Here is a 7,591-nt window from a genome sequence, read left to right as displayed (position 1 = left end):
CACACCTCCCACTACCCCTCCTTACACACCCAGATGCCCCTGCATGCACCTCCTGCCCCCTGAATGCACCCACCTGTTGCCTTGACCCTTTGCATGCACACCCTGCCCCCTGCACCCACCCGCCTGTGCCCCTGCACGCACCCTTCCACTCCCTCCATGCACTCACCTGCCCCCTGCCCCCCCCCCGAACACATCCACGGGGCCCCCTGAATGCAGGCTCATTTCCCCTGGCATGTCCCGGCTCCCTGCTCCCTTGTACGCTCCCCCTTCTCCCCTTCACGCGTTCACCTGCCTTCACTTCTTCTGCATGCACACACCTCCTCCCTGCCAGCAACCAGCAGCTCCCTTGCCCCCGTGCACGCACCCACGGGCCCCTGCACATACTCACCGGCCCCCCATGCACGCACCGCCCACCTCCAGTCCCCCCCACACAGCCAGGGGCCTCTGTGTCAGTTTCCCGACATAAACCAGGGTGTATTTTCAGCTCCCGGGATGTAGTCTCCGAGGTGTTGGTCTGCCCTCTTCCTGGTGTGGTCGTCACTGAAATGAGTTACTTTCTTGTGTCACTTCCACGCTCACCTCTGCCCTCGGATTCTGTCAGCACCAAGGACCCTCTCTAGCAGGTAAGATGATGCCGGGTGGATGCAGGCACGGCCGCCTGCAAGGACAGCTTCTCTTGGAATTCCCCAAAGTGGGGATCAGCCCACACATGGGACTTCCAGCTGATCCGGATCAGAGCCCTGTGCAGATGTGTCTGAGCCTCGCCTCCACCTGTCAGCAGGGTCTCCCAGGCTGGTGTGGTTCCTCCACCACCCCCATACCTTCTGTCACCATATACATTTGGGAAATGCCGGGAGCATCTCCTCGGGCGTCAGCCCCAGCCCAGAAGGGCCCGGCGCAGCCGAGCAGGCGCACTGGCCACGGCCCAGCGGCAGGGGCCGAGTGCAGATGTGAGTGTACGTGCTGGGACATCAGCAAGCATCTGGCAGCTTCCCCTGGAGGGAGGCGCTCACCTGGCCTGTTGACCATGACAGCGGAAAATCCGTGTCCCCCACTCTGACAAAGCCACCTACCCCTGTTTGGACAATCACCTGTCTGGACAAGGAGGCCAGCACGCCCTGGAAACTCAAGCCCTGGGGTGTCAGGGGCACAGTGCAGGCTGCCACCCACCTCTGCCCACTGGGAACGCTCCAGTCAGGGCGGGGCCTCTAACCAGACTAGATAGAGCATATAGACGGAGTGCTTGCGTGTGGGTCTCCTCACACTCAGAACCGTGTCTCAGAGATTCTCTGTTTCCTGGCGTGGACCCCTCCTTTCCTGCTGAGCGGTGTCCGACCGTGTGAACGCACCAGGATTCCTTGGCCTTTCTGCTGTTGTCCACTCGGATGATTCCTAATGTGAGGTTGTCATAAAGCTGCCATGAGCGTTCCTGCACACGGCCTTCGGTGAATAGTGCCCTCCGTTTTGCTGAGTAAACACTCGGAAGAGGGGCTGGCAGGTGGGAGAGCGTGTGCCTGTCCGCCTCTGAGGCTGCCGCCGAGCGATTTCCAAGCAGCACGCCCCCTCCAGCCGCTCCACGGCCTCGCCGGCACGCGGTGTTCTCATCTCTAGGATTCTAGTGGGCGAGTAGTTTTCCACGGACGGTTTTTACAGCGCTAATCACATGAGAGCGTTGGGGCCAGTTCCTAATTTGGCACTCATGTCTATTCCGCTTCCTTAATGTACACTTGAAGCTGGGCCTGCGGTCACTCAGCTACGCCCGCACGTCCCAGCTTCCTTGCAGCTGCAAGCAGCCCCGCGGCTATGTTCGGGTCAATGGTATGTGACAGAGCCGATGCGTGACTTCCTGTCTGCTGGATCGGTGAGCCTGCCCTTCCTCCCCGCAGGTGGAGGACGGCCACGCTGCCCACAGTCTCCTGTCCCCCTCTGGCAATGTGATGTTGGAAGTAAAGAGACGTCCACCTTCATTGAGCCACTGTATTTCAGATCTCTTTACTATGGCAGCAAAACATGCCCCCAGAGGAACGCACTGTGATACCGAATTCACCTGCGGCTCTAACACAGCGGGGCCTGTGCTGGATCTGTCTGCTCGGCACCATCTGTTCGCAGGGTGCTGATCCCACCCGGCCCCGCGGTTCTGCAAGATGACGGACCCACCCTGCCTGGGCACAGGCAGGTGGCCCGGGTCTGACTGGTCCTGACTCCCCATCCTGTTCAGGGTTATAGTTTCATGGGTTGGACATAAGACCCAACTGTGGCCCTTCCATGAGACTCTCACTGTGATGAGAGAGAGGCTTTGTCATTATTGCGGATTGTGGTGGGAGAGGGAAGCCAACCCCAAGCAGCACCAGAGGCCACCAGAGAGAGGGCAGGAGGAAGCCCAACAAAGGCCCCTCAGCCCCTGGATCTAGCTGTGCCTGCCGCACCTTGAGATGCAAGTGATCCAAGATGTGAGCTGAACTTCTGTCACTTGCAACTAAGAGTCCCATGTCCTTTATTTTAATAATAAAACACGTTTGGGAGTGATTTTATATAAGCATTGTGCTAAGTGGGTATATAAAGTCTGGAGATACCTTTTAATTGTAATTATTTTCTGTTAATGGTTATTATTTTGAGAGAGAGCATAAGTAGGGGAGAGGGGCGGAGGGAGAAAATCCCAAGCAGACTCTACACTCAGTAATGTAATCAGGTTGACACGTAATCCACCAGATGTTGCCATGAAGCAGATGGTTATTGTTCCTGTGTCTTTCGTGTAAGTTAGGGTCAGGGTTAGGGGTAGGGGTAGGGGTAGGGGGTAGGGGTAGGGGTAGGGGTAGGGGGTAGGGTTAGAGTAAGATCCCAGGATGCTCCAGGAATGGACCCCCCAACAGTGCAATGGTCCACCAGAGGGTTCAGCTGAGGGCGCATGGGAAGGTGCTGGCCAGGCTTAGCATTTGGGTTCAAGGGCCGGCCTCCTCTGTGGGCCTGGATATATCGGCGCCTCAGGACACCCCTTGTGCAGCTGTTGCCAAACTTTGTGAACGTCATGGTGATGTTCCACATTCCATGCTGATGCAGCCTGCACCGTTTCTGGGCCCCGTGTCCATATTGTCTCAGATCTAGGATTCAGGTCCCCATAGGGAGAGAGCCTTGGCCAGGGTTAGGGTTCCATCCAGGGAAGTCACCAGGGCCAAAGCATCATCAGTCCCGTGATGTCCCTGGAGGGCTGAAGTGAGGGCGCATGCGCTGGCGCAGGTCAGGTATAGGGTTCCGAGGAGAGGTAGGGCTAGGGATCTGGATGGGGTTAGGTGTAGGGTTAGGGTTAGGATCAGAGCCCAGGAGGCTCCAGGCGCTGAACCCCCAGCGGTGCAGTGGTTTCCCAGGAGGGCTGATTGGAGGATATGTGGGAGGGCGCCGGCCCGCCTTTGGCCTTGGCTTCATCTGCCGGTGTCCTCTTTGGACCAGGGCACACGGGCGCCTCTGGGGCCCCCTCGTGTAACTCCGTGCGGGCCGTGGAAATGGCATGGTGACGTTCCATGTGCCACGCTGCTTCACCCTGCACCGCTTCTGGGCCCCGGGTCCATGCTTTTCTCAGACCCAGGACTCGAGGACCCTGCAGACAGAGCCTTGGCTAGGGTTAAGGATCTGTCCACGAGAGTCACCAGGGCAGAGGCAACACCAGGCCTGTGCGAGTTCCAGCCCTGCGCTGGGCTCAGTGCTGTCGGCTTGGAACTTGGAGCCTATGTCAGAACATACGTCTTTCTCTCTCTCTGCCCCTTCTCCACCTTCTCCACTTGTGTTTTTCTTCTCTCTCTCTCTCCCAAAAATAAAAACATTTTAAATCAGTTATTTCCTGGATGACTCTTCTCACTTTCACTCTTGAAGAAGCAGGCATCTGTCTCATCTGTTTTGTGATGTTTGGGGTTCCTGACCCACATACCAGATTTCCCCAGCCAGCCTCGATCGGGCTGTGCGGAATTTCTTCTACCAGCGGGACACGTCTCAGACACGGAGACGCTGGATTCCTGGAGCGCATCCCGCACACTCGCAGAAACCGGGCTGTAACTGGACAGCAGCCCTGTCCCATCATCTTCTGATGGGATTCAGTGGGCTCGTCATTCTCATCTTCAGTTACCCGAGGATCTTCTGACATCTCTTCTTTTCCTGCTAGCAAGCCTGCCAGGGAAGCTGAAGCAGCGAGGGGTCACTCCCACAAAATGGCCATCGTGTACCTCTTATGGAAAAGGACGGAACACCACCGCCACTACCAGTGTTTCATAGCCCTGCACTAAATGCTGAGAAAACAGCCATCTGATCCCAAACACCCCCGGCAGGGTCCATGAAGAGTACTCACGGCGTGGATCAAGTCTTTTGGGTCCAAAAGCGATGTTGCACTTTTGACTGGTAAGTCCAAATCGAAATCACTCGGAGGTTCTTTTCTTCTGTGAGGTCACCCCAACCTAAGTTGTGGGCCCGTGTGGAGATCTCTTGTCCCTAACGGTGTATTGGTGTAGTCATTTTAGGCCAGCCAATCACGGCTTGCTAGGTTCTTCCTGTTTTCGTGTCCTATTTGGGACCAGGGGAAGATCAATGTCATGGATTGGAAGGAAGAGACCGTAAAACCCCTGTGTGGCCACTCCTACGCGTCCCTATGGAGGGAACAAGTGATTATTCTCCTGTGGCATGGTCAGGATACCATGGCCCTTGAACGAATGTCACTGTGCTGCCAGTGTCTCTATTACTAGAAATGCTAGAGGCGATGTTTATGGTCCACAGGCGGGATTTGTGTTTGCAGAGTGCCTTTGACTTCTTGGAACCTTTCCTGGATTGCCTGCCTGTGTCGGGCCAACAGTGATTGGGTTCTTAGTCTACAGTGAGGGTATTTTATCTTGTTGGTGACTCTCAGTGGCTATTCGCTCTGATAAAAGCTTAGGCAAGAAGTATTTCTTGCTACTCATGGTAGCGTGATTGTTTCCATTGTTAAATTACCCAGTATGAAATTAGGAGTTGGTTGCATTTTTTTTGGTGTTAAGTTTGTAAGATCCTATACAAATGCCTGAGGCCTCATAAGAACTCAGTGCCACATCCCTAATGGCCACCTACAGTATGTGAAACCTGTGCTCCCATCCAGGACAGCCTTGTTTCATTTCTCTGTACCGCCCCCATTGGCCATGGTGGGGTGTCACCCTTGAACCCTGCAGCCCCCCCATCAATGACGAGGGTGGTCACAATTGCACACCACATCCCAACGTTGATGATGGAGGGGTGCCACGCTGGCACACCCCATCGATGATGGAAGATGGAAGGGTGTCACGCCTGCACACCCCCATCAACAGCGGGGGCACTCCCCCCCATGATGGACGGCTGTACCGCCTGCACCCCAGCATCAAGGATGGGGGCACCGCCCATTGACAGCGGAGGAGTGTCATGCCGGCACGCCCCCACCGATGAAGGAGGCACACCTCTCATGTATGATTGACGGGTGTCACACGTGCACCCCCCATCAATGATGGAGCCAGCCCCTCTAAAGACCATACACCCCTCCACCGACAAAGGGGACACTGCCACTTGGGCATGGGGGCAGCCCCCTTCGATGATGGAGACACCCCCCATTGACGTTGACACCTTCAGCCCTTATCGACCCAGGGGCACCCCGATATTGACGATGGAGGAGTGTCAGGCCTGCATTACCCCATCGAGGAAGGGGACTCCCCGACGGACAATGCAGTGTTGTCACGCCTGTACCCTCCATCGTTGATGGGGGTAAAACCCCATCAATGAGAGAGGTACCCCCCTTCTATCATGGATTGGTGATATGCCTGCACCCCCCATATCGATGCAGGGGCACACCATGTCCGCCATGGACGGGTGTCACACCTGCGCCCCCAATGGACAAAGGGGGAATCCGTTCATCAGTGAGGGAGGGATGTCACGCGTCCAAAAGCACATCAACGATGGGGTCACCCCCGTTCGAAGATGCAGGCAGCCTCCCCTCGTCGTTGGAGGGGTGTCAATGCTTGCACCCGCCCACCCCCAGGGTGGCGGGGGGGTGGCGCTTGCACTCTTCCATCGATGGTGGAGGGATGAAGTCGCTATTAAATTACTGTGCGAGTTCGAGCCCGCGACTGGATTCTACCATCAGAGATTGCGCCCAGTGTTGGGCTCCTTCTGTGTCCGAGTTCGAGCCCCGCGTTGGACTCCCACTTTCTGCAAGTTCGAGCCCCAGGTAGGGCTCATTCAAGGTGCGAGTTCGAGCCCTGCGTCGGACATCATGGGGCCTTGAAATGCGTTTCGAATAGGGTTTACCGGGTGTGTGAGTTCGAGCCACGGATCGGGCTCCCTGCCAACTGCGAGTTCGAGCCCCACGTCGGGATAGCTGGGTGTGGGTGTTCGAGCCCTGCGTGGGGCTCACATGTGTGTGTTTGAGCCGCACGTCGGGTTCTCACGTTGTGCGAGCTGCAGGCAGGTGTTGGGCTCACAAGGTGGGCCTGTTCATGCTCCGCGCTGGGCTCCCACGCTCTTGGAACTCGAGCCTGGCGTCAGGCTCTCCTGGTTTGGGAGTTCGAACCTGGCGTTCAGCTTCCACGGTGTGGCTGTTCGAGCCTTGCGTGGGGTTCCACGCTCTCCGAGTTGGAGCCCCACGTTGGGCTCCCCTTTTGTGCGAGTTCGTGCTCCGGCTGGGCTCAGTGCTGTCGGCTTGAAGCTTTGAGCCTGCTTCAGAACCTGTGTAACCCTCTGTCTCTGCCCCTTCCCCACTTGTGTTCTCTCTCTCAAAAATAAACAAAAAAAATTTAAATCAGCCGTTTCCGGGAGGGCGGCCAGGAGGGGGCGCTGCCTCCACAGACCAGTTAGCCCAGGTGTCCCGCACTACCGCCACCGCCTGCAGGGGGCGCCGGAGCGCCGCGCGCACGCGCACGCGCACTCCGCCCGCCTCCGGCGCTGAGAGTCGCTCAGCGTCCTCTGGACCGGCTGTGGGGGATCCCGGAGGTGCGGCCGCAGGGACCGGAACCGGGTCTCCCCAGGACCCGCTGTGGAGGCTTCGGGGGGACAGAGAGCAGCGGTCACAGGGACCGGAACCGGGTCTCCTCAGGACCCGGCGCGGGAGGAGCAGGTGAGGGAAAGCGGGGCCAGGGGAGGAGGGGCTTCCGGAGCAGACACCGCTGAAGGGGGTCGGTGTTCAGGGGACCCGGCGGGGGAGGGGCCCGGCGCGGCTCCGTGCGGGGTGACGCGGAGTGACACAAGGTCCCGCGCTGGGCTGTGCGCGCGGCCGTCGGGTCTTCCCGCTCCCGGCTCCGGAGCCGCGGGGCCGCGCGTCGGGGTTTCCGCTCCGCGCTGACTCGGTTCCCGCCGCGTCCTCACAGGTCAGGGAGCAGGTTCCCCGGGGGTGCGCTCGGGCTCTCGCCGCTGTGACCACGTGGGGTCCCCCCGCCGCCGAGCGCGGGTCAGGGTGTGTGTTCCGTGTCTGACACGGAGTCGTGGGGACTTCCGTGCCGATGGCCCCGAACACACCTATGGATCGCTCCGGGCAGGACGGACGTCGTCACAGGATGGAGTCCTCCACGTCCAGGAGCACAGAGAGTAGCTTTCCGTCCCTGTGCGTCCTCCTCCATAT

The 7,591-nt window shown here is 58.4% G+C and overlaps 1 long non-coding RNA gene across 2 annotated transcripts in view; it reads left to right on the top strand.

The window, feature by feature from the left end:
* LOC115282901 overlaps window positions 1-2,536 on the top strand; it is a 4,560-nt gene extending 2,024 nt beyond the window's left edge. For both annotated transcript variants that reach the window (XR_003904795.1, XR_003904794.1), the window contains exons 4-5: window positions 485-623; window positions 1,887-2,536. This is a non-coding gene — a long non-coding RNA (uncharacterized LOC115282901). The remainder of the gene's footprint in view (window positions 1-484; window positions 624-1,886) is intronic.
* Window positions 2,537-7,591: the final 5,055 nt, after the last annotated feature.

The sequence above is a fragment of the Suricata suricatta genome, chromosome 17, assembly GCF_006229205.1.
Source record: "Suricata suricatta isolate VVHF042 chromosome 17, meerkat_22Aug2017_6uvM2_HiC, whole genome shotgun sequence".
In the NCBI taxonomy this organism is placed as follows: domain Eukaryota; kingdom Metazoa; phylum Chordata; class Mammalia; order Carnivora; family Herpestidae; genus Suricata; species Suricata suricatta.
This window is presented reverse-complemented; position numbering and strand designations above follow the sequence as displayed.